We start from the raw sequence: 27,468 nt of genomic DNA on the forward strand, positions 1-27,468 counted from the left end.
CCTCACGGTTTCATTTGAAATCTCTGCTTAAAACCCATCTTTTTACTCTGGCTTTTAACACCAGGTAATTGTGATTGATGATTTACAGTAAATGTGTTGTGTGGCTGTGGCAGTACATTTTATTTCATTTACTTATTTGATTTGATTATTTAATTTTGTTGTTGTCATCTTATCACTTCTATCTTATTGTGCTTATTGTATTTCCTTATTTTTATCCTATTGTTGTGGTGTACAGCACTTTGGAAACCTTGTGTTTGTTTAAGTTGTGCCATATGAATAAAGTGGATTGGATTGGATTGGATATTTTAGGTGGCCAGAATTTCGAGATTGCAATAGACGTGATGGACTATAATGCGTTTAGTGTTTGCTCAAGTAGTGGGGAGTTGGCCCAAATGAAAATTCTGAGTGTATAAGCCCTGATTTGGAGAGTCTGTTTGTTTTTAAATCCTCAAGGGTGCAGAACTTAGGTGTTCTTGTTGAAATGCCCTTAAAATTTGACAAACATATTTCCTCCGTAATCGGTTCCAGCTTCTATCAACTTCGTCTATTGCCTAAAATCAAAGGCCTTCTCACTGCGAAATGGCTGTTCATGCGTTTGTTACGTCTCTGCTAGATTACTACAATTCTTTACATTGCCGTATATCCAAGTCTCAAATTGCTCGTCTTCAGATTTTTTCATAAGTGTTGTAAATATGACCACGTCTCTCCTATTCCCAGTTCACCAGAAAATAGATTTTAAAATTCTACTCTTTGGTTTTTAAACCTCTACTTGGCTCCTACCTACAGTATCTCTCCGAACTCTTTCATATCTACACTCCATCCAGAAGCCTAAGATCCTGTGACCGGGCTCTACTGGTAATTCTTTGCTCTAGACTCAAGCGTAGAGGGGAGCGTGCATTTGCGGTAGCAGGGCCACGACTCTGGAACATCCTGCCCTTTGAAATTAGAAAGGCCCCTTCTCTGTCTGCTTTTAATTCTCTTTTAAAAACCCACCTGTTTTTCTTTAGTATATTATTTTATTTTGTTGGTTTTACTAATTTATTTGAGTCTGACACTGTTTTGATACTCCTGTTTTAGTTTTATTTGTTGTTATGCATGTTTTATCTTCTTTTAATCTTGTTGTTCTGTAAAGCACTTTTTTCAGTCTAGAGGCTGTTGTAAATGTGCTATATAAATAAAATTGAGCTTGAACTAAACCATTTAATAATTTGTTAGTAATTAGCAAGATTTTAAAATGTATACCATGTTTAATAAGGAGCAAATGCAGTGTTGACAGAACCAGGCTAATATTGTCATTCTTCCCGGTTCTAGTAAGAACTCGAGCTGCTGCGTTTTGAAGTAGCTGTAGTTTATTTATTAACCGCGCAGGGAAACCACCCAGTAGAGCATTACAATAATCTAGTCTTGATGTCATGAACGCATGAATTAATTGTTCCGCATTTGTCATTGAGAGCATATGGCGTAATTTAGATATATTTTTGAGATGGAAGAATGTGGTTTTACAGATGCTAGAAACGTGACTTTCAAATGAAAGATTGGTATCAAAGAAAGAGCACACCCAACTTCCTAATTGGCTTTATGCACAGCTGCACTACTTCCTGAACTTAAGCCAGCTCCTTTGTTTCCTGTCTGCCATTATTGGACAAATTGATTAGTTCAGGTGTGCCTGACCTCAGTTGTCACGGCAACAATAATCAGACACACCTGAATTAATCAAGCTTGCCCAATAATGGCAGGCTTAAGTTCAGGAAGTAGTGCAGCTGTGCATAAAGCCAATTGATGACGAAGACTTGACAGAGCAGCCATCGAGTGTTAGATAGTATTATAGGTTATTACGTCTGGGGGTTTAATTCCATTAATGCCAACATACATAATTATCAAGTCTATTCAAAAGATTGTTGGGATTGATAGTATCAAATGCACTAGATCCAATAACACTAATAGAGAGATACAACCACAATGGGATGATAAGAGCAAATTATTTGTAACTCTAATGAGAGCAATCTAAATCCTGACAGGAAATCCTTTCAGCTAACATTTCTTTCAAAAAAGGAACACACTTGTGAGGATACTGCCTTTTCTATTGTCTTTGACAGAAAAGGTAGATTCGTGAACGACCTGTAATTGACTAATGACTTTTTTTTTGTATTTAATAATAGCCAGCATAAAATTTGTAGTAGTAGGTTATAATTTTCTCTCTAATATTATTAATATTGCAAGCAAAGAAATTCATAAAGTCATTACGGTGCTGTTTGTGAAAAGTCTGGGGTTGAATCTTTATTTTTTGTTAATTTAGCCACTGTATCAAATAAATACATTGGTTTGTGTTTAATTTCTTCTTAGATGGTTGAAAAATAAGCATAACTAGCAGTTTTTAAAGCCTTTCTGTACAAAAAACAATACAAATACATTAAAAAAAAAAATTCTTTGGCAAGTTTTTGCACACAATTTATTTTAAAGTAAATTTCATATATGGAATTAGGTAAAGTCTACTTAACTAAGTTAACTGAAAATAACAGAAAATAAGTCATTTTAACTTGTAATATTTACTTAGGAGTAATATCTATTAAGCATATTAAAGCTACACTGTGTAACTCTTTTAGTTTATTTTTAGCTAAAAACACTTAGTTCTTTCAAAAATATATGTGCTCATCAATGTATATTTACTTCGTTCAAGTAATAAAGTATTCTCGTGAGTGTATAATATGCCATTGAAAATACATACGGGTAAGGGGTTCTAACGTCGGTCGCCATGTTGCCCCTCCATCTTGAAAGTACATTAGCCAAAGAGTGACATACCCGCTTCGCCTTTCACGTTTATGTTTCAGTTAACACTCATGGACGAGGTTGAACTGGAAGCCATGTTAATCTTGGACTCCATTGGCCACTGTAGGAGTTAAAACAAAATTGAGAGAAACAGAAACTAATATTCACTGGATGGTCATATACTAGGGGTGGCACGGTTCACAAAACCCACGGTTCGGTTTGTATCACGGTTTTAGGGTCACGGTTTTCGGTTCTGTACGGTTCTTGTTATTTTTTCTTTTAATCTTTAACACTCCAGAAATGTACTTCAGCATGTGATATATAGCTTAATTATCCACACTTTAGGATACAGTATTAAAAATATATATATTATATTCATGCAATCATGCACAAACTGAATTTGACTCTTTGACTTTAAGCACATTTTGGGACTATCTCAGAGGAAAGCTAGGTGAGATTTAGATACAGCAAGAGAGAAGAAATTGACATGCTTTTTGTTTATTTGGCAAAAAAAGGAGAATGTGTATCACTATCTCTACAAGAACTTGTGCATTTCTATCACATAAATATTATTTACACAAAGAAATTAACTTTCATGTATCAACTGCTAACTTTTGTAGCTCTTACCAAAATTCTATCTTTTAAAAGAAAAAGAGAGCAACTCTTAAAACACTGTCTTTTAAATGTCAATATACATGAAACCTCATTGCCTATAGATAATAAAGCTATTGCAATAGCAAAGGCCATAAACATAAAGTGAAATTTAAGTTCAACCTCAACACAAAAACAGTATCAACAATGCTTCTATTCCCAAAATGTGAGGGTACTTTTTTCCACTTAAAATTAAAGTGCAGGGTTTGGAAACGTATGACTGAAGCTCTTATCTATACATAAAGTGCCACTGTAGTTAAATTAAAATATCATAACATGAAATCCAAAATGTTCCCACACACCGGACTTATACCATAGACTTATACGACGCTGGCGCGTCCTCCAACTCCCTCATCTCTCCCACTTGCCATTTCTCCGCGTGCCGTGACCTGCAGCGCTCCATACTCCACTTTTACTGGCTTGTTTATTAACTTGAACCGGCGCTGCACAGAGCGATCGGTAATGACATCAAATACCGCGAAAGTGATGAATGCATACGGAGCCGACTCGCGCTAGATTGATGTTATTCACCGATCGCTCTGTGCGAGCCGGTCCAAGTCGAACAAGTTTATGTCGCGCGAAAAGAAAACACACGTCACATACGGGCACGAGGTTACATTGCGCATGCGTCGAACCGTGAGACGCACACGCGCTCCGAACCGAGACAAGCGAACCGAACGGTTCGGGTGTTTTTTCATGTACCGTGCCACCCCTATCATATACCTTTTCATCGCTAGATGGGGGTAAAAATCACACAGTGTAGCTTTAAGCATCTATTTAGTATGTAATGTATGTTTAGTAATATCTATTTAGTTAAAGTTTCCTTTGTAATACATTTCACTCATACAATTTAACATTGAATTTAACCAAACTTTTAAAGTATATGCTTTACTTAGAAACATCTTAGTTTTCAGTAACAGTTATTGTGTGAGACACCATAGTGAATGCAGAGATCTCAATACATGGTAGACAATACACAATGACTGTGACACTTGATGGATCGTTTTTGTGTTTGAATGTGTCATTCTGAGTAGAAAATTAACTCTTTATTATTTTCAGAAGATCACATCATTTATTTTAATATTCATGGGACATGAAATAGTGATTCATGGGACATGGGAGTGATGCCTAACAAAGAAAAAAAGCTTGAAATGTGATCATATCTGACATAAGATAATGACTGCACACATAACAAATGATGTGTTTTCTCTTTTCAGAGGACGAGATTTGAATGCAAATACAAATGTTAATAGACATTTTCAAATAAACGCAGTCTGCGGTTGTGTATGCATATGCGTGTGTGTTTGTGTCTGTTTGTGCGTCTGAGCTGATAAGAGAAAATGGCCGTGTATTTCTCACAGCTGGAACCCACGCTGCATCCAGCAGTATCACTTTGCAAACCATTCAAATCAACTCACGCAAACACGCTCGCATGCGCTGCAGCTGCATTTAATCAAAATCATTCATAATTCACACCTCTGTGTGTGACTCCTTCCCGTGAAGATAGAATAAAAACGCCATTTGTGATGAAACAACATTGATTGGCCAACATTACTTTGAGCGGCCATTATGGTCCGTCTTTTATCCCAGCACAGTTGCAGTTGCAGTATATTGATAGAATGGTTGTGCTTGCTGCTGAAACTGGACTAGGCCGTTTTGGCAAATAGATTTTATATTTGAATGAGCATAAGGCCAGTGATTAGCTGGACTAGCACATTAGGGAAGCAATTATTGGACAATTGCTGATTTATTGGGTAGCTTTTATCTTGCATAGGCCAGTTTATTCTAAATGACTAATTCTTGTTTGATTGAAATGTTACAACATGTACTGTACACACTGTCAAACTGAAATATATTTTGATCACTTGAACATAGCCCATAGGATAAGAGCAAAGAAATGTAACACAACAGAGGTTCTGAATTTGCTAAATAACTCGAGGACGACATTAGATTATCTATAACACAATGGAGGACATGTGAACCCCATGGGCATGTGATTTTCTGCTTTGTTATACCTATAAAACATCTGAACTAAAAAAAAAGAAAAAGCCTTAACAGAAGATTAAAACAGTGAATCATGGTTAATTTAGTTATTTCGTGTAGTTTTGCAGTCAGTTCCTTTAAAAAAAAATGTGTTAGTGTTATGTTTGCAGTCTCAGTCAAAATGCACAAACCATCAAACTACTGTAAATGCAAGCCACTGAAAAAAAAAGCAACAATTGACTCAATGCAAAGCTACGGTTATTAAATAATGTAACAACATTCCAGTAACAATGTTTGCACAAAAAGTGTTTTCAGTCATATTTTATACTTTGAATTTTATGATTCGATGACACTTCAGTTCCAAAACAACTGTGAATAAAAAGGGAATCTTTGTGATCATGATCTCTTTATTCTTAATGATTGTGGTAAAGTGATGATTTTCCTAAATTATATCCAGTTCAATGTGAGTTTCAAAAAACCTTTCTAGTTTAGTCTTGTTGAAAAGGCACTTTCAAAGTACAGATTATTACAATTTTAGATAGTCCACTTTAGAAATTCTAGTAACTATAACTTTGCAACTACAGTACATGTCAACTCACTAAAATAGTATTTGCAGATTGTTAGGTTAGGCTCAATATAATAGGTTGACATGTAATTGCAAATTTACTTATTGTCAGTAATGTCTGTTGGGGGACCATCAAAATAAAATGTTAGCAGATATTAAACACACAATTTACTAATACTATATCACTGGTAGTTGTCATGTATAGGTGGCTGTAGAAATCACACAACCATGGAGAATACATCGGTAACACTGTTCCTTCATTTAATGAATATCTACACAGCGACAAATGAGTAACACACTATTAACACTCTAGTAACTATTATTAACTAACGAGAAACTCTGATTAACAAATTAGTAAGGAATAGCGCTCAGTTGAATGTGGTTCACTCACTATTAGCTAATCAGTAACAACTTTTTTTTTCCATACCTCCCAGACAACTACTGTATATACATGAATAAAGCATAATTTATAATAAAAGGAAACGGTAACCCACTAGTAATGACTTACTCCTTCTAAAGGAACTACTAATTATTTAGATCAGTATTCTAAAATGAAAATTGCTATACAATGCTAAATCAGATGTGTACAATTAAAATTTTCGGGGAAAATAAATAAATAAATAACATTACGATGTCCAGAAATCACTTAAATTGTACATTAGGTCATTTTGGGTACATTTGTCATTTATTGAGATCCCCTAACATATATTGTTAGTGCCGAGAATATTCATGTGAATAAATGCATAGATCCGTAAATCTTATTTATCAACGCATTCTCATCCTACGGCGTCATATAGGAGACGCCTTTGACATTGCGTCTAAATCTGACGCACATGGCACCCTTTAGCGTCAATATAACACGCTTTGGTTATGGGTAGGTTTAGGTCTGGGGTAGGGTTAGCGTTAGACCACTAGGAGGCGCCTTCTGGCCCACATATATCTGCGTCTCATATTGACGCTAAAGGGTGTCGTGTGTTGGATGTAGATGTAATGTCAAAAGTGTCACCTATATAACACCTTGGGGATGAGACTGGGCTGTATTTGCGTACTGTAACTTTTGCCAAGCGTTTCTGAGGTTATGGGTTCTAAACCACACTCATATAGTTTTGTTTTTTTCTAATCAAAACCTATATTCATCAGTGGTTGTATGTCTAGCTGGGACACGTTTGTGTGCATTTTGTTTTTTGATTTCACCAGAACAAATAGAGTGTCTCCACAATAGTGGAGATCGTTACTGAAGGCCCTTACTGAAACCCTACAGTACGTCACTGCGTGAAAGTAGTTGCAAAGTTACTTATAGCTAGTAGTTGTCATGGTTAAGTGGCTGAATAAAGGTGCACAACGAAGGATTCAATTGCAGTGATCTTTAATCCAAAAGCATGAGAGGGACATATAGGGAAACAGGACAGCGAACTGTAACACGTGAACATTAATACAGAACAAAGACAAAACTCAAACTGAAAGCTTATATACAAAGCAAACAAGGGAGCAAACAAGGTTATTGACAAGTCACAGGTGAATGGGATTAACTAATGAAACACTTGAGGAAAACTGGGTCAAACAGAAAACAGAAGAAAATCACAAAAGCAAAGCATAGCTTTCCCTGACAGTATGTTTAAAGTGGAATATCAACATAATAAAGTGTTACCATACAGATCTATAATATTCTGGCTGCACAAATCATAATTTGAATGTCTTCAACATAACATAAAATAACAATATGGACATAGTTGTTCAGTTGTTTCTGACCAATTGTTTTGAATGCAATAGGTCATTCATACCTTTAGATTTCTTGCTTTCCTCTTATTTCAGAATTAGATGTTATGTGTAGTATAATTTTGAGTGCAATTTCAAAAACATAATTTTTAGCAGCGCATTTCTTTTTGGTCTGTCGTTATAAACAGGAACATGTTGTGAGATATTACAGTCAACACACTTTCGTTTAACTCAGTGTTTTGGGAGGCCCAGCCTTAGGGCCTGTAGTTTAATTTAATCTTGGCAAACACAGAATTGAAGCTTTAAAGAACCTTCCTAAGGCTTAAGTTGCGTAGAAACGTGTGGTCCTGTCATTACATCAGATTTTCACTAAACAGTTATTGTGGCAAAGAGTTTCATGATTACATGTGTTCAAGCGATATCTATTCAAATAAATGTATGTAATGTATATATTCAATAATGTATGATAATAATAAACAATGCTATCAGTCAATTTCAAAAAAGTTTTTGCCAATGAATCACTTGAAATATGAGTGTAGTAGGCTGAAATTGAGTCGCTGCAGTAGCTCCAAACTCCAGCTCCAAACCAAAAGTTACATTGTGTAGATTTAAAGCTTATAAGATAATTAAAAATTTAATTTCACAGTTCACTTTTTAGCAAATCTTTTTCATATTGTACATTTATTATGTTATGTGAAATTATTTAGTTAAAATTATTGATTATAGGTTTTAGCATCGTATTATTTAGTATTTCGACCAAATACTATATCATTTTAATTATCTGACATTATTGGTAATTGGTTATAACATGAAAATAATTAGCACCTTGAGTGTTTTTTTTTTTTTTTTGATTCGCTCTACGTGGGAACAAAGGAAACCTATGGAGACTCTTCTCTCTTCTATAGACCCTTTTAGAGTTGGTAAACATGGTGACGTTTTTTTGTGGGCGGAGCTTAGGTGGAGGCAGAAAGATCCATCTGGCCGCTTCACTAACGCTAGTTAGCAAGGATTGTTAGCTTGTTTTTTAACAATGACTGGAGAAAATCCGATATTATCTTAATGTGTAAGGTCACTCAGTGTCCAGGACCGCGATTGTTATTTCCAAAAGTTATTTTTAACGGACGGAACCAGATTGGCCAACCTGTAGCCGACTCAACTCACACGACCCTACACGCTCACTCAATCCATGGATGATCTGACAGGATTAACTTACGTTACCTCGGTTGAGTGGCCTGACTTCTACACATACCTTATAGAGAAACCGATCGTAAAGAGAAACTGAGGCATATAAATCTTTAGATGCCTATATGGTCCAGTACAAGACTTGTGTGTATGATCCGCAGTTCTGCCGAGCCAGCGCCGAGACCACGACAATGTAAAGAGTGACATTACAGTGCGATTTTAATGATGTGAATATTTTCTAGAAATAAAAGTTCCAGATACAGCATATTCATTTTTCATCAATTCTTGCACCAAACAACACAACAAGATGACATTTAATAATAGTAACAATTATTTAAGCTCCTTATTATGTAGCCGAATCTGTGCTGTTTTGCATTTACCGCCTCCAGTTTTCACTTTGTTTTGCCTCCAGCTAGCGCCGTGACGTAACTGTGACGTCGGCGCAAAAGGGGTCTAGAGAACCTTAAAGAGTTCTCTCAGGTACTTCGTATATAGAACATTTTATGGGTTCTCATCATGGCATCATTTTGTGGGTTTTGTTTTAATTAATTTTTAATTACAATATCTGCAGACTCTTTATTGTGATGGTCATCCAACAGACAATCTACTGAGTATAAGTAACTTTGCAACTACATGTCAACTTATTCTAACCTTAACCCTACCAGTCTGCTTAAACTCTGCTCTAATGAGAGTTAGTATAGTTAAAAGTGTTACTTATAGACAGCATAATGCTTTAAAGGGACCATTAAAATAAAGTGAAACCACATACGGTAACTAATTGTACAGCTGAAACATGATAGGCCTATATCTTTCATAAAGATATTCATGATATTGATTTACATGAAATGTGACCTTGCAATAGTTTTTATACTCCAATAGTTAACTAATGAGATCTGAGTAAGAGTGGGCTAGGTGAGTGCCTATAAATCTCTTCCTCCTCCTCTTCATCCAGTGGCAGTTACAAATCTGTTCTAGTATCCTGTCCAGCATGTCAGTTACAAGTAGCTATTGAACTGTGATTAGTGATATGAATGCAGCGAGTTAAACTCTTAGACAAGATGCTCATGGTGTTTTGAGATGCAAATAAATGAGGAGACACTGATCCAGTAGTGCCTTGATAAACATAGCTACCTGCTTAATTCGTGCAGAGCCTGTTAATTAGAATGATTAGCCACAAACACCTCACCACTGAGTAATTAATTTAGAACAGGAGTTGTTGACAACAACGTTGTCATTGTGAATGCATCTGCATTTATTTTCCTCTGAATAGTCATAGAAACAAAGATATATTTTAGTAAAGCCTACATACAGATGGTCTTCTATTTTCTCTGTTTGTGTGCAGTAAGTAGTGACTAAAAACTGGTGCATTTCTAAATGGAGTTGTGAAACTCATATAAAGAGTCTCATAGGAAAAAATCCAAGTTTGGATAATTTCCCAACTGACCATTTTTCATGGTATGGAAGATTAAACTTTAAATCCATGCTTTAACTCTATGATTTACAATTTTAAGACCCTCAGAAAGAATTGTACACAACAGTGTACACATTTTACTCTTTACTAAAGCTTCTGAAAACAATGTGAGTTTGCAGATGAGAGGCTATTGTTGAGCTGCAGTCAGGCCGTAAGTGCGCTGTTTGTTTCTCACCTAAGTGTTTATATTGACAAGAATGGAGAAAGTAAACGAAACAGGAACACAAAAAGAAAGAAAACATACTCAGGCTGTGCACAGTCAGCCAAATTTTATAAGCACAGATAAAGATGTTTTTTTTGTTTGTTTGTTTAAACCATTGCGAAAGTAAAACTATAAATGATCTTATTTAGAAAAAGACCATCGGACACTAAACTGAACATAATATCTGGCAGAAAACTTTTTCATAATCAGAAATATGAAGCAGAGAGAGATTCTTTACAGGATTAAGAGACAAAAACAAGTATAGGGCTTCAAACTTGTCTGTGGCCATAAAACTGGTACATTTGAGACAAAATTGCACACAAAAACGTCTCTGTTACGGAAGTAACCCTCGTTCCCTGAGTAGGGAACAGAGATGTTCCGTCGGATGACGATGAATGGGGTTTCACTTAGAAAGCCTATCAGCTTCGATCAATATAAAATGAGCCAATGGCAAAGAAATGCCATGGGTCGGCTGATTTTGCATTCGAAAATGTGTTTGGCGGTGAGCATCTTGAACGGCAGCCAGTGGAGGGAGCTGTTCAGAATGCACAGATCCAGGATTGGCCGTAACCCACCGGTTTTCTTCTGGACAATGAAGTACAGGCTGTGGAAGCCGGACCTCATTTTGGCTGGTGGGACAGTCTCGATCGCATCCTTCACCAGCAGGGTAGCAATCTCCGCTCTCATGATAGTGGCGTTGTCACCGGCCGTAGTGGAGCGGACACCCATGGAGGAGACTGCGCGAACTGAATCGCGTAGCTGAGCCTGATTGTCCGAGTGGGACAGCGGAAAGCTCTAGCCAAGCTACCAACCACTGTGCCAGCAGCGTCATATGAACCACAGACTTCCCATTGGTGGTGCAGCGAGGCGGAATGACTGGCCCAGACGTGAACGGTATATCGGCCCGGTGTGGGGGCACAGTCATTGACCGCGCCCTGACAGAGGAGACCAGGGAAGGACAAACATTCCACGGGGGTCTGCTCTGCCAGGGGGCCGGCGACAGAGGAGGATGAGGCACTGTCATCTGGGGCTCTAGGACAGAGGACGACGAGGGGTGCACAGCCCGGGGGCGGTGTACCTTGTCGTCCGAGAACTCTGTGGGCTCAGGGATGGATGTGTTACTTCTTTCAAAAAACAAAAGATTCTCCCCCGGTCCTCCTCCGGGGGAAGGAGTCGTCCTGCTACCATCTCCTGAGAAGTAAACATCGACATCCCTGAGCAGCCCGTCTTGACCCGGCATTTAGCAGGGGGCGGGGCTGGAGAGGGCTGGGGTGTCCTACCATGGCTTCTAACACGCGAACCCAAGACGTTATAAATCCTTTAGCGTGAATATGACACGCACACCCTACCCCACACCTAAACTTAGCCCTCACAGCACGTGTCATGTTAACGATAACGGGTGCCATGTGCGTAGTATAGCGCCGTTTTGTCATATAGCGTTCTATATGCCGTTAAAGGATGAGAATGCGTTGATGGGGCAGGATGTGTTCTATTCCTGAGCAGCCTCAGTCTATTCCTGAGCGGTCGAGAACTGTTGGGCGAAGTTCTTGACCACACCGTCAAAGAGGCCAGCCTGGGACACGGGTGTGTCGAGCAGCCGGGACCGCTCGGCATCCCCCACGTTGACCAGGTTCAGCCAGAGGTGTCAGAGGAGCGTGCCGGCACCTTCGTCGCCCGGAGGACGAGGTCGGTGGCGGCGTACAGCTCATTGACAAGCCCTGGGTCTGTCCTGCCCTTGTGCATGTCTCTGAGCACCCTGCAGGAATCCTCTAGACACTAACGGGCACTGTCCCGGGAGGGGTAGGTGCAGGGCATGGACTGGTAATCGGCGCCATGTTCCACACCATCACCCTCTGGTCACCCTGGCCACCAGCTGAAGTACTAGCTCTATTTCTAGAGTCAGTAGATCGGGGTGTGGATGAGGGGACTCGATCGTAGTGACATGATAGTCATGTTCCCACAGAGAGAAGATGAGTCATCCACAAGCGCTGCTCTAGCGTGATCAAAGCCCAAACGCAGACAGCGCTCATGCCCATCAGAATCAGACAAGTCTACCATAAGTCTACTGTATTGAGGAAGTGTGCACTCGCTAGGAGATCGCCGTCACACCAACACCGAGAATCTACTTATATACTGGATGGGTTGTGTAACGAAGAATGAACTTGGCTCCGAAGCGAAAACATGTCTGTATTGCTGCCAGCGTTCTCCTTTTATACTCACAGGTGAGGCGGAGTTACTCTATGCAAAATCCGCAGACCCATGGCATTTTTTTTGCCATTGGCTCATTTTGTATTGATCGAAGATGATAGGCTTTCTAAGCGAAACCCCATTCGTCGTCATCTGATGGAACTCGGAGTGACGATGAAAGAGAACACATTACAGGCATATGGAATCCCATATTTGCCTTAGAGTGAAAGAATAAAACTGTTAACTCTAAATTTAAAATGTCACATTTATATAAATTCTGATTTATTAGAAATAAAGTCACAATATTTATTTGCTTGTTTAATCTGTCTGTCTATCGATCTATATTTTTTTTTACTCTGAGACAGAAATGGGTTTCCATATTTTTTTTTATTTTTTTCCAACATTTTTCTCAGTTATCAGACATTTTAGTATATATTTATAGTAATATCGCACATCTGACACATTCATATGATTCTATTCGAAAGGCATGCATGCATTAGGGATATGTTTGTTAGTTGTTTATGCGTGTCTGTATTTTCATTTTCACTGATGCCTGTTTTCATTTTCATTCCAACCAGTATCGTTTCTTTGTTGATTGAATGCTTTGGCAATTTTGAATGGGGAACAGTTATGCCACAGTTATGCCAATAAAGCAAACGGAAATGATTTAAATAGAGAGACAGAGAGTAAGGTAGCCATTTAGATTCAGCAACACTGACACAAGAAAAGAGACATGATTTATTTTGCCTCTAAGGCTCTGTGTTTAATAGAGTCCTGGTATCTGAGGGGAAAGTAACATATGCCCATCTGTTTTTGTTTTGCAGGTAAGATAACTAATAATGAGTTGATTAAATCAATACAGTGCTGAAAACAATCATGCACAGGGTGACTTCTAAACTATGGAGGACTGTGGACAACCCCAGTGCAAGAGAAAAAAAAAGTATTCAAGGAAGAAAAACTATCAGAAATGATTATGAATCCAGCTAGCATTGTTGTTATTGATTTCCCCATCTTTTCTTGGCTCATAAACAGTGTAGTGAGAGTCGCTCAGCCTGAGCTCACAGCTTACCAACAGATTTGGGATCAACGGCCACAAGGAGATCGATTTTGCAGATTTCAGTCCTGCTTATCCAATGCTGACGTTATGAGTACTTCACTTTTGGCCATCGGTCAGCTTACATGAGCTGCTGAAACATCATGGTCCAAAGATAAGTGTGTTTGTGAATAGAGGAACAGATAATAAGCTGAGCACTTCCTGGCGTGAAAGGTTTCTCTGGAATCATGATCTAGCTTATTTTTTGGCTTGTTTAGAACTGTGAATAACTTGAAATATATCACAATACAAGGAGATATTTTGATTAGAGGTGTGTTTGACTTGTTTGACTCTCAAGGGTGGGATTCACTACATGACTTTAAAAATCCAAACAGATTTTACAACACTAGGCATCATACACTTGCTGAATTTGTGAATGGTTATAGAGAAAAATTGGGCACTAAATGACTGAGGAACATATACACTCACCGGCCACTTTATTAGGTACCCCATGCTAGTAACGGGTTGGACCCCCTTTTGCCTTCAGAACTGCCTCGATTCTTTGTGGCATAGATTCAACAAGGTGCAGGAAGCATTCCTCAGGGAGTTTGGTCCATATTGACATGATGGCATCACACAGTTGCCGCAGATTTGTCGGCTGCACATCCATGATGCGAATCTCCCGTTCCACCACATCCCAAAGATGCTCTATTGGATTGAGATCTGGTGACTGTGGAGGCCATTTGAGTACAGCGAACTCATTGTCATGTTCAAGAAACCAGTCTGAGATGATTCCAGCTTTATGACATGGCGCATTATCCTGCTGAAAGTAGCCATCAGAAGTTGGGTACATTGTGGTCATAAAGGGATGGACATGGTCAGCAACAATACTCAGGTAGGCTGTGGCGTTGCAACGATGCTCAATTGGTACCAAGGGGCCCAAAGAGTGCCAAGAAAATATTCCCCACACCATGACACCACCACCACCAGCCTGAACCGTTGATACAAGGCAGGATGGATCCATGCTTTCATGTTGTAGACGCCAAATTCTGACCCTACCATCCGAATGTCGCAGCAGAAATCGAGACTCATCAGACCAGGCAACGTTTTTCCAATCTTCTATTGTCCAATTTCGATGAGCTTGTGCAAATTGTAGCCTCAGTTTCCTGTTCTTAGCTGAAAGGAGTGGCACCCGGTGTGGTCTTCTGCTGCTGTAGCCCATCTGCCTCAAAGATCGACGTACTGTGCGTTCAGAGATGCTCTTCTGCCCACCTTGGTTGTAACGGGTGGTTATTTGAGTCACTGTTGCCCTTCTATCAGCTCGAACCAGTCTGGCCATTCTCCTCTGACCTCTGGCATCAACAAGGCATTTCTGCCCACAGAACTGCCGCTCACTGGATGTTTTTTCTTTTTCGGACCATTCTCTGTAAACCCTAGAGATGGTTGTGCGTGAAAATCCCAGTAGATTAGCAGTTTCTGAAATACTCAGACCAGCCCTTCTGGCACCAACAATCATGCCACGTTCAAAGTCACTCAAATCACCTTTCTTCCCCATACTGATGCTCGGTTTGAACTGCAGGAGATTGTCTTGACCATGTCTACATGCCTAAATGCACTGAGTTGCCGCCATGTGATTGGCTGCTTAGAAATTAAGTGTTAACGCGCAGTTGGACAGGTGTACCTAATAAAGTGGCCGGTGAGTGTAGTACACTACTAGACTTTCCGAACACAACAAATTCACACAGAAACACGTGCTAGGAGATGCATCACAGATTAAACCAACATGGGTGTGCAGGAGATGACATCCATATTTGTTGTAGTAACTCGTGTGCTGAGTGATTTTTATGCGGTCTTGGGTTGAAGACATGGTCAGTATGGGCTCTACTGATTACAACGGGAGTTAGAGGTTAGTGGCACTGTCAGTTGTTTTATCTGTGCTGTTGAGTCAAATCTATTTTGTTACATGTGTTCTGTTAATTTAATTTTATAATACGGGGCTGTTGAATGCTTGCATCTCGTTGACGAATCTTTTAAGAAAGGTGCTCCTCTGGGTGATGGGCCTCTGGGGAGACATCAGCTGGTCGTACGTTTCCACTGTGGGGCTCGGAGGATGAGAACTGCGGCTCGTACCAGAGATCCCACATTGGACCTGGCAGTGGTTCTCGAAGGGCTGGTCGAGGCCCCCTTCGAACCTTTGGAGTCAGCTGAGGCCAAGAACCTTCCCTCAAGGTAGCTTTTTTATTAGCCATTACTTTTTTGAGGAAACCAGCCCTCAAGTCATGGCTAGCTGCCATAAAACTGTCTAGCCCTCCGATAGACCCTGGATTTCGAGTCTGTAGTGAGGATTTTTTAGCGACAGACTATTTAGAGATATGTATTTTCGTCAAAGAGTACATGAAGCGTCTGACAATGTCTGCATCAAATGTTTTATTTAGCCAAGTTACAAGTTCAACGCATATCGTTACTCGAATCCTTGATATTTGGCTGAGGGGAAAAGATCACTGATATAATAGTTCACTGTACAGGATGAGATCAGAATCATATTCCTCCTTCCCAAATGCCCCCTCGCCCATAAAGTGAACAGCCAGTACGCTGTTAACCTAAACAGTCTGAGAAAAGGATATAACAAGTTAGCCTAGCCAGTCGCTAATTCGTAAACACCCTGCTACTTATTGGGTGCTCCAGCGTCTCTGTTCGGACATCCATTAGAGATCTAGCCCATGGTGATGCATTTTTTTGCCGATCAATAAATGTTCCAGTTAGACCTCTCTGCAACAGATCGACTCCAGTGTAGTGTCCATGCTCCGGCAGCGCCCTGCCCACACCAGTCACTTCCCCCCAAACGATCATGTACTGTAAGTGGAGCCTGAAACTGATCGTCCTGATCTGATCTGATGTGGTGGTAGTCAGATACTACTGGCCTGTCCCTCACTGGTTCAAATGTGTAACCCATGCGGTTAAAAGTGCTCATTTTCTTCTGTGTACAGTATATAGGACCTGCAGCTGTTGTCTATACACCTTCATCCTACCATGTCAGTGACGTCATCGAAATTGTCAGTGCTCTTATATTGATATGTGATGCAATCTGGGAAAACCCACCACATGGTGAAATTTGACATATTACAGGTTTTGAGACCATATAAAGCTGGATTCAAGCCCTTTCCAATTCTGTTTTTATGTTTATTTTTTATAGTTTGCCTGTAACAAAAGTTATGCTTATCTAAACTCGGCTGATGGCTGTGATTTTCAGAAATGGAATTTTGAGAAAAATAATTCAATTAACGGTCACATCCTGCTAGCGGGATGACTGGCGCTCCTTTATTTATTGCATTTTTTTCATATCACATATTTTAGTAATCATCATAGATTAGGTATCATTCCAAAGCTTACGAACTCAAAATTCAACCTGTGAAAACTGTTTTCAAATTGGACGATTGAGAGGCGAGCAAGGTCTTTTAAACAAGCAGCTTCAAACTCTGTTGTTCTCGTGTTCTGCATCTCACCACACGATAACACTGGATAAAAATAAATACAGTGGTATGAATAAGTTTTGGCACCCATGCTAAAGTTGCCTAAAAAGAGGACTAATCATCTTTTGGATATTGATCTTAATGCCTTAATTAGAAAAATGAGGAAAAGTCCAACCTTTAAGGACACCAATTTTCTTTGTGAATGAATAATGTATCATAAATAAATAAATGTTTTTCCTTAAAATACAGGGTGTATAAGTCAGGGCACCCCTATGTTAAATTCCCATAGAGTCAGGCAGATTTTTATTTTTAAAAGCCAGTTATTTCATGGATCCAGGATAATATGCATCCTGATAAAGTTCCCTTGACCTTTGGAATTAAAATATCCCCACATCATCGACACCTTCCACCACACCTAGAGATTGGCATGGGGTACTTTCCATAAGATCATCTTTCAATGCAAATTAAACCAGCTATTAGGCTAACTGAAGTAAAACCATGCCAATCTCTAGGTGTGGTGGAAGGTGTGTGATGATGTGGGGATATTTTAATTCCAAAGGCCAAGGGAACTTTATCAGGATGCATATTTTCGACCTAGAGACTATTCTAAAAATAGTCTCTACCAGTCGATCTACAAACGCCGATCCAAGTGCGCTGAACTGTGCAGAATCTCAAATGGTCCATTGTTTCCAGAAAAAACACAAACACAAAACATTTTCTTCTCTTCAATATGTACTTGTAGCCTACTGTTCGCGCTCACCTTATCACCTTATTCACATCTCACCAGCGCACTTGGATCGGCGTTCGTAGATTGACTGGAAGAGACTATTTTTCAAAGATGGCTTCTTCCTGTATTCGCGAAGTTGACTGTGTGTAATAAAATATCTTCTTATTAAACTGTATGGACAAAGTTCTCAATGCTTCGGTTTGAATGTAGAGACCCTTATTATGCTACTGTGTTTGTGTGGGGCTATTTTGAGCCTTGTTAGTGGTAATAACAAGCTATTTTTATTTGTCATTACTCTATGCCCTATATACTAGCGTAACAGGCTAAGCTGTTTTTATAGATAAAACTATTTACATTCGACAATTATGAAAACAAATTTCAGATAACGGTCGACTGGGTAACAATGTGTAACTAGACCAAAGGTTCATTTTGTGCCGGAGTTCTCCTTTAAATAATTTTACTTGGACAAAAACATTTTTTTTTTTTTTTTACTGTGTAGTTCATTTCAGTTTATGGAAGTCCCCATGACTCCAAGTCAATTAGAAGTCTTCGCTTTACAATGACAGTGAAAGTTTATTTCTGTTGATCCTGTCCACTTGAAATGGGTGATATTAAACCAATATTTTTTGTCCCGAGGTCAAAGCTCTGGGCTTAATCCAAGTAAGCCTGTGAAAGTGTGTACAATGATAAAGGCAGGGAGAGAATATGACAGCATCTTTGAGTCCACTGGGACAGGGTTAGGCCTTTTAACCCTGACCTCTGATGTAACAATGAGAAACCACTCTTTTGACAAATATTATTTTATCAAATTATATATATTAATGTCATTATTTGCAAACAGGTTCACAATAATTCAGCACGGGCTGCAGTGAAATTATATCACTGAAACGGTAAGGTGTCAAAATATTGAGCCTAATAGTCATCACATTCTCTGTTAAAAGAAATAAAAAATGAAGGAAACTTTTTTTCTCAGTGAGGGGGAAAATAATTTAGAGTACAAAAGGAAGTTTGAGATCACTAGTTGGAAAACTTGACTTACAGTAATTGCAATGAATACTTTGTAGTTATTCATTTTTGCTCAGCATAGAGGAGAAAGATACAGAGGATGTGCATGTTATATTGATGGTTTCATCAAGCTTATACTTCTTTTAACATTATGTCATTTGAATGTTTAAAACAACTGTCATTTAGATCTGATCATCAAGAGAGTATTCTATAAAACCAGTCAAAATCACTTTACAGCAAAGTGCGTTGCCAAGATTGTCACAAAACCTACTGTAAAGTGAGCTATCTATATAGGAACTATTTTAAGACATCATCATGTTAAAAAATATATTAATATTGTATCATATTTGAATATGATCGTAATCTTCAGCAAAAAATAAATAAATAAATAAAATTGGACAAAAATTGTATTGTGCATTATAAATAGTGTAGCAATTGATAAATTACCGTAACACAAGTAACTTTCAAACCAAGCAGCTTTCTGACAAATTTGTTTAACCAACTTAAACAGCTGTCATTTGCCTGACTTTAAGTTCAAAACAAATATCTACCTGACGTTATCTTTCATTCCACTGCCCCCAATGCAAAAACTGTGAATTGCCCCTTAGAAGGCTGCTCACTATATACACTAGGCAGCGATGCAGTTTACCATGGTTTTGACGTAGCTGGTATTTTCATGATTCCTTGATTCTCCATTTACTGCACTTGTAACAACATACATTTAACCATAATGAGTTCCTCTGTTGTTCAGGACTGATAAATGAACCCAAGTTCTGTTTACTTTGTCACATGCTAATCACTGAATCCAGTCAGTTGCTCAAACACTTTCTTTTAAAACTAAACATGTTAATTACCTGGAAGTCTATTCTGTCAAATCAAACCACAGACACACACAAACCACAGAAGAAATCTACCCCTTCCTGCACTGAACACATGTTTCTTATTTCACATAATTAGCAGCAGATTGCAGAAGTGCCATTGCAGGAGAAATATTTTTGTTGGACAGCGAGTAAAGAATTTTAAGGAGTGGGGAAATAGACTTCATTGTGGTTTGTAGAGGTCAAAGTTCAAAAGTGGTCTTTAAACCAAAGCCATGCTACAGATTCGACTCCCCTACAAGATAAGTCAGTAATTCATGCTGCACTGTATGCATCTTGCGCTTCCAAAACATGTCAAGTTTTTTTTTAAAGCTGAATTTATTACCATAAACTCAAATGGCCTTGAAATATAATATGACATTAAAGCAGTTCAGTCCTTAATGGCAACATTTTAGCATTTGAAGTGCAGCAGAAGGTATAATAAAGAGCTTGAGACCTCTGGCTGTTTCAGGTCTCTTGTTCTTTTCTGTGGGTGGTTTACAAATATACTGTGTTAAAAGCATCATGACGGCCAGCACAAAATACCTTTTTAAGAAGGTTACTTAGTGCTAATTGTAGAAAAAAAAGAACAAAAGAAGTAGAAGAAAAAAAAGAAAGCAATAGTAAAAGGGAGAAAATTACTTTCTGGCCTTTGCAAAATGGTTATATTTACTCTCTAAAGCAGGGGTAGGCAAGTTTGGTCCTAGAGAGCCGTTGTCCTGCAGAGTTTAGCTTCAACCCTAAACACACCTGAACAAACTAATCAAGATCTTCAGGATTACTAAGGTACGTTTTGTTTTTTTTCCAGGGTTGGAGCCAAACTCTGCAGGACAGCGACTCACTCGCTCCATAGGAATCCATGGATCAAAAATGCTAATAAATGACCTATTTATCTGTTATTTATTGTAACCTGAAATCAATGAAAAACACTTTAGCCACTATATGAATGTAGTGCATATTTTTTTTTTAATTCACTACAATTATTACTGTAAATACTGTATGTATGTGTGTATATATATATATATATATATATATATATATATATATATATATATATATATATATATATAACAGTCTGTGCATTGGGGTTTTTTTTCAATGACTCTTTCTGCAGGTTACGTTGTTGTGCTGTTAGGTGGTAATATCCGGGTGTCGAGGTTACCGCACCAAGTGTTTATTGAAAGCATTCCTCTTACAGTATATTCTTTTACGTGACTAACTTAGCCAGAAAACTGCACCAAAAAAATATGCACACATGGTGCAAATGGGCTGTTCCAGACTAATGACCATTTTAAACCAGCTGTCACTTAATAAAAATAATAAGTAGCATATGTAAAATTAACGTATAACATATGAGAGCCTACATGTTAGAGGAATGGTGCAAAATTCCTTTGGACAGATCTGATGCGCAATTGCAGGAATCATTTGGTGAAGGTCATTGCTGTCAAAAGGTTAAGAAATCAAAAAAAGTTCACATACTTTTCCCCACCCTCCACTGTAAATGTGGCATTCAATTATATGAAATGTATCATTGTGTGTAACAGTATTTAAGCAGACTTATAGTTCATCTATTGTTGTCACTTAGTTGAAGGTCAAATCCGGTTGTATTGTCAATTTAGTAGATGGAGGTGCAAAGTGCATGAGATTTTACCTGAATGAGCAGTTTATTTGTGTGTGATTCAGAGAACCAACATACACACAAAAAGCGTGCATACTGTACACCTCTCTTAGATGTGAAATCTATAAATCACAAATGAGCTTGAAATTGTGTACATCTAAATGGTTTCAGATCTCCGCCTTGTAAACGGCACCTAATTAATGTCATTAACACATAAAAGAGCACCAGTCACAGAGCCACAAGGAAAAGTGCAAATATCTGCTTAGACTCTGATGTGGAGCTAAGCACTTTTCCTCGTCAAAGACCGTTATTATAAATCTGAATGTTGGTGGGGATTTTGGGGTATGCTCACTCATAGATCAAATTTATGCATACATGTTTTATATCACCCCACCAATGGGTAAATCACAGCAAGCCACTGCTTCACAGATGTTGTGGGAGAATGTTGGATCCTCCTCAATCAAGTTTTTTCTCTACACTTTTTCCTTATAATCACACTGATAATCTTGTGCTCATCTGTCCATACAGTTCTGTCCCAGAGTTTCACTGGCCCCTCGCTGTTCTTGCCAAATTGTAATCCGAAATGAGGTTTGCATCTTCAGTTTGTGCTGTGAAATTCTGCTGCCAATGTCTTCTGCCAACAGTATAGTGGCAGTTTCATCACACTATTCTGGATGTGGTTAATGCATTCACAGCAGTAAACCTCGCAGATGCTGCTGTGCTTTTCTTCTTACTGAGGACAACCCAACCTGTCAAATATATTATCCCCACAGTTTAATTTGCAGATAAAAATAGGAATTTATTTTATTAAAGTGCATCTATTATGCTTTTTTTTTTTTTTTTGGATATTACCTTTCATGTAGTGTGTAATATAGCTGTTTGTGAATGTAAAAGGTCTGCTGAGTTTCAAAGATCAAAGTGCAAGATAATTGGATTAGCTCCCAAAAGAATGAAAATATTTTGAACTGCCTGCAAGTAATCAGTGAATCCAGCACTTTCTGCTTGAACCTTTGTAGGTTTGGAATAAATTAGCATAATTCCGTCTTATGATCTTCGATGGCTGCCCGTGAACAACATGACCCGCCCATAAACACTTGTAGCTGAGGCCTGGGAGATTGGTTCATGTTTTCGACATGTTGAGAAGATGCTGTTTTCTGGAAGCAAATCCACTTTGCATGCACTTCCAAAGGATGAGGACTCAAGCTGGAATTAATGCAGTAAAAACCGACATAATCGTAACTGTTTGTATCACTGTGTATTCAAGCGCTGAGGAAGCATCCGAAGCTGAAATCCAGATATGATGATGGGCTGACATTTCTTCACTGACATTTCGTTTCCCCCACATGCTTCTGGTTGAGGATAGCCCATGCAATATCTACTAAGAAAAGCCCAAAAAATCGGAAAGATCATGCAGAATTATCCACATTTTATTTCCTTTTGATTTTTATGTAATACTATTTCTTTCTTTTTTTGTGTTTTTTTCTCTCTCGGAATCCTAAAACTTTAAAGCTTTAAATTTGATTTTTAATCTTATATTTCTTCGAATTGGACCCCACTGTATGTGTATTGCATTAACACTAGAAGTGCCAGAATTCCAAAACTACTAGAACGGCCACAAACGGTCATTTTGACCGTTAGATTCAAAACAGTGTTTATTTCTTTGACGAATAATTTTCGTAATTATTTTCGTCAACCACATTTTTTCAAAGACGGAAACGAGACGATAACTAAATAAAAACTAGGTTTGAATGACAAAAACTATGACGAAAATGTTAGATAGTGACGATATGCGAAGCGGTCAATAGGCTAATAATAATAATAGGACTAGCAGAACTAGTGAACAGCCCATGCAGCAAAACAAACAGCGCAGGACAGGGCAGCAGAGCTCACCAGGATCATCCGATATGAATTGAACATCTGGATCCACCGTGTCTGATGATATCAGCCGTCTCTTTTTCCTTGATGTGAACTCTGACTCTGAATCACTCTCTGATGATATATAGCCTATAACGCAAGTATTGATAACTGTAGTCTGGTTTTGTTTGCTTATTTCTGATCAACAACTAATGTAGAAATTATTAGAGACCACGATCAACCGCGGGATATTTAACAAAAAAAATATCGCGAAATTCAGTGCGGTCAATATGACCGTCTATGGCCGAAATAGGTAAATATGTTCATTTGTTTTGTTTTGCCTTACGTTTACGTAACTTAATTTATATGAAAATCATTTTAAATGAAAATACAGACAATTTTAGGAAAAGTCAGGTACCAGCAGGATTCTATTATTTTTTTCAACAAAGTTATTGTAGATATAAAATTCAAAACGGTCAAAATGACCGTTGTGGCCGTTCTAGTGTTAAGCTAAACTAAAAAAATGAAATCCTTTTATTTGTGCCTTTAACGTTTCCATTTTTTGTCACTGTACTTAAATATACAGCTTAAAGACGTTACTGTATTGTACCCGATTCATCCTGATGCACATTTATTGTCTAGCCTTTAAGATTTTGTTTGTGTGAAGGTGTTTTTTACTTATTTCTTTTGTGCTTTGCCAATTTTTAACGGCTTGGCAGTGCACTTTTTGTCGGAGTGCCACTTGTTAAATTTTATTTTATCACAGCTCTCTGTCGAGAAGGCCAACGACAGATTTTTCAGTTACAAAGTGAGTTATTGCATCTTACAAAATGAGTCATTTCCATGGCAGATCCAAACTCACAGCCAGGCAGTTTGCTGTTTACCGAAGCAACTGTGATTTGACCTTTAAATCCACTCCCACCAAGGATTTGGTCCCCCAAACAACTGCATGCTCAAAAACATAATCAAGACTCCATAAACGGAACTGCACAGTCGTACAGAAGAGGCTGCTGAAAATGCTGGTGCAGTCTGGCTTGTGCTGGTCAAGCTAGTTGATTGAAGGGAGGAGAAACATTGCATGACGTATCCTCATTCTGCCAAACCATGAAGAAACCTACTGTATGCAAGATGTCCTATCTGTTAGACTGGACTATTGTAATGCACTGTCAAACCTCTGCAACTGATCCAGAATGCTACAGCTAGAGTGGTTTTTAACTAGCCGAAGACAGCACACGTCACACCTCTCCTCACAAACTTACTCTGGTTGCCAGTTGCCGTTGCCATTAAATTCAAGACATTGATGTTTGCCTACAGAACAACCCTTTGGCTCTGCACCCTTTTACCTAAACTCATTACTCCAGACTTGTATGCAATCTAGAAACTTGCGTTCTGCAAAGAGGCACAAACTCACTTTCACGGACCTTCACCTTTACTGTTCACTGCTGGTGGAATGACCTGCTCAACCCGAGCCCCTAGCCATTTTCAAGAAACGGTTAAAGACGCATTTTGATCCATTAATACTAACGCTTTCTTTTCTCTTCTCTTGTTCTGTATATCTATTTAAAAATTGACATACTGCATTAAACTAAACTGGGAAAGGTCACAGCACTTACTGTACATACAATTGTCCTATTGTTAGTTTAACTGCTTCGATAGTTCTCCTCATTATTAAGTTGCTTTGGGTAAAAGCGTTTGTAAATGTTAAATGTCAATAGGGTCAACAACTCAAAATATCTTATTCAGCTAAAGAAAGAAATGCATTCAGGTTGGAACAACATGATGGTGAGTAACTGGTGTTAACTATCCCTTAAAGTCATTTGGCATCTTTTTAATTTATTGGCTTAATTGTTTATTTGAAGAAAAATCTAATTAGTAATATTTGGACAGACAAAATGCATGTGGTTCAACCAACATGCAGAAACAAGCATTGAAAAGAAAAACAGGAGGAGCCCTGGAGACCTTTATGACTGACAAGGTCAGTAAGTTTCTTATAACTTAACAATTTCTTCATTTATATTACAAGGCAAGATTAGCTAGTTAAAATTTCATGGAGACTTTTCATGAAAATGTGTGTATGAAACCAAACTGAATGAAACCAAAAATAATACAAATATTTTTTTTTCACTTTACTCTTTTAAACTAAAGTTTTCATTTTCTTTATTTTGCACACTCTGATTGTCACGGAAAGAGTTTAAAAACAGTATATTTGTTTATTTATAATTATTATTTTATGATAACCAGTTTTGTTCTTCTGTTGGTTCACAGAAGTAAAAAAAAATCTTACTGTTAAAGCTTCAGTGCAATGTAATGTTAAATTTTTCCTTGATCATTTCATCAAAGCATTGTTTGGACAAGCTTTGGCAGCAACATATAATTGCATGTTATAACACGGGACATCTAAATGGTGTAAAATTGTCCGCTTGAAGCCTCCGTATGTTATTTTGAGATGAGAACAGATCAAGCTGTGGAGTTGTTCTGGATTTTGTACACAATAGTTCCTTAAGTCTCTTTCATCTCAAATCCTGTGAAGACAAGGTCATTCCTGGGCCATTAAGGGCCTTTCCCCTGTCCTTGTAAAACTTGTAATCATAGAGGCAATATCCACAGCCCAATTGACAGCACTTTGCTGCTCTTTAGAGGTTACACTCCTAACAGACTGTTGACGCTCTTAGGACCATGTAATTGTACTGGATCGTTTAGATTCACCACAGCCTTGTATTCCGGCTTTTAGTCGGGAATGAGTGTAAGTCTGTGTTTGTGTTATTTTTCCTTCCCTGTCTCTTTGAAAGCCTTAATCTGTACAATCAAATGAGAAGAAGCTAAAAGCACTTGGCCAGGGAGCATGTGTCTATTATTTGGGTCAGTTCTGTTAAGCAGGACTATTTGGGTTCTGGACCTCCTTTTTTAATGATAATTTCTTGTAGTTTAAGGAAGTTGCAAAGCAAAACTGATTTTAAGGTACTGCATATATTTTGTCAGATCCATTCCATGGGAATCACACCAATGACCTTGTGTTGTAAGCTCTAGGGCCCTATTTTAACGATATGAAATGCAAGTATCAAGCACGAAGCGCAAGAAACTTTGTGGGCGGGTCTTGGGCGCTGTTGCTATTTTACTTGCGGGATAAATGACTCTTGTGCCCGAAGCAAGTTTAAAAGGGGTTGGTCTGAAATAGCTTCATTATTCATACGTGTGGGTTGGGTGTAACATTAAATAAACCAATCAGAGCATCATCCAACATACCCTTTAAGAGCAGGTGCATGTTGCATGGCGGATTTTTATTGTTATTGCGAATAATAAGAGCGCGACAGGAGTGGTTCACAGCCGAGGAGACCGACGTTCTTGTCAGGGCAGTGAAAGACAGAGAAGTGACATTGTATGGGGGTGGGAGATTATTATTATTTTTTTTTTCTGGTTCTTGACGGAAAAACTAATTTGTCAGATGTCCTTATATACATTTGTGTCTTGCCACTATTGGGTAAGCAGGTCTGATCCGTCAGTACTTCAATTAGCCTGAAATATTTGGGTAAATGTGTAAGCCAGATATAGGTCTAAATTTTTTTACATCTTTATGGACACCACAATGATTTTCCACAAGTGTTTATATTTTTCCTTATGATTTGCAAAAATAAAAACTGCTGCATCTGTGTTGATGAGAGAAGCAAAGTGTATGCGCGTTGCATTATGCACCCGCTATGGCCAAGCATGTGCGCTTAAAATAGCATTATGAACAACACCCAATGCTCCACTGACTTTAGACTAGTTTTTTTTTTCTGGTCAGTGGTGGAATTGTTTTCTGGAACTGCAAAATAGCACCAGGGAATGTTTACGCCAAAAAGTGGAGCGTAAGTTCATTTCCTAGTTTACCGACGTGGGTCTGTGGAGGGAAAAGCTCGCTTTGCGCGGAATGAGACATGTGTCAGTGTACAAAGTAATTGTGAACAAATTTATATTGCATAATGCATAAATGTGTAGTCTAAAAATTGCATAGCAATCTGCGCTTTACATTTTTTTTTTAAATTGAGAATCGAATCGAATCGTGACCTTAGAATCGATAACTTAATCGAATCGAGGATTTGGAGAATCGTGACACCCCTAATGTAAAATAATGGAATGGATTTTTTTTTTTTTTTTTTTTTTTTACAATAAACAGTTTTTAAACTGTAAACCATTGTTTAAAA

Source organism: Pimephales promelas, chromosome 13 (genome assembly GCF_988280905.1).
Source record: "Pimephales promelas chromosome 13, fPimPro1.hap1.1, whole genome shotgun sequence".
In the NCBI taxonomy this organism is placed as follows: Eukaryota; Metazoa; Chordata; class Actinopteri; order Cypriniformes; family Leuciscidae; genus Pimephales; species Pimephales promelas.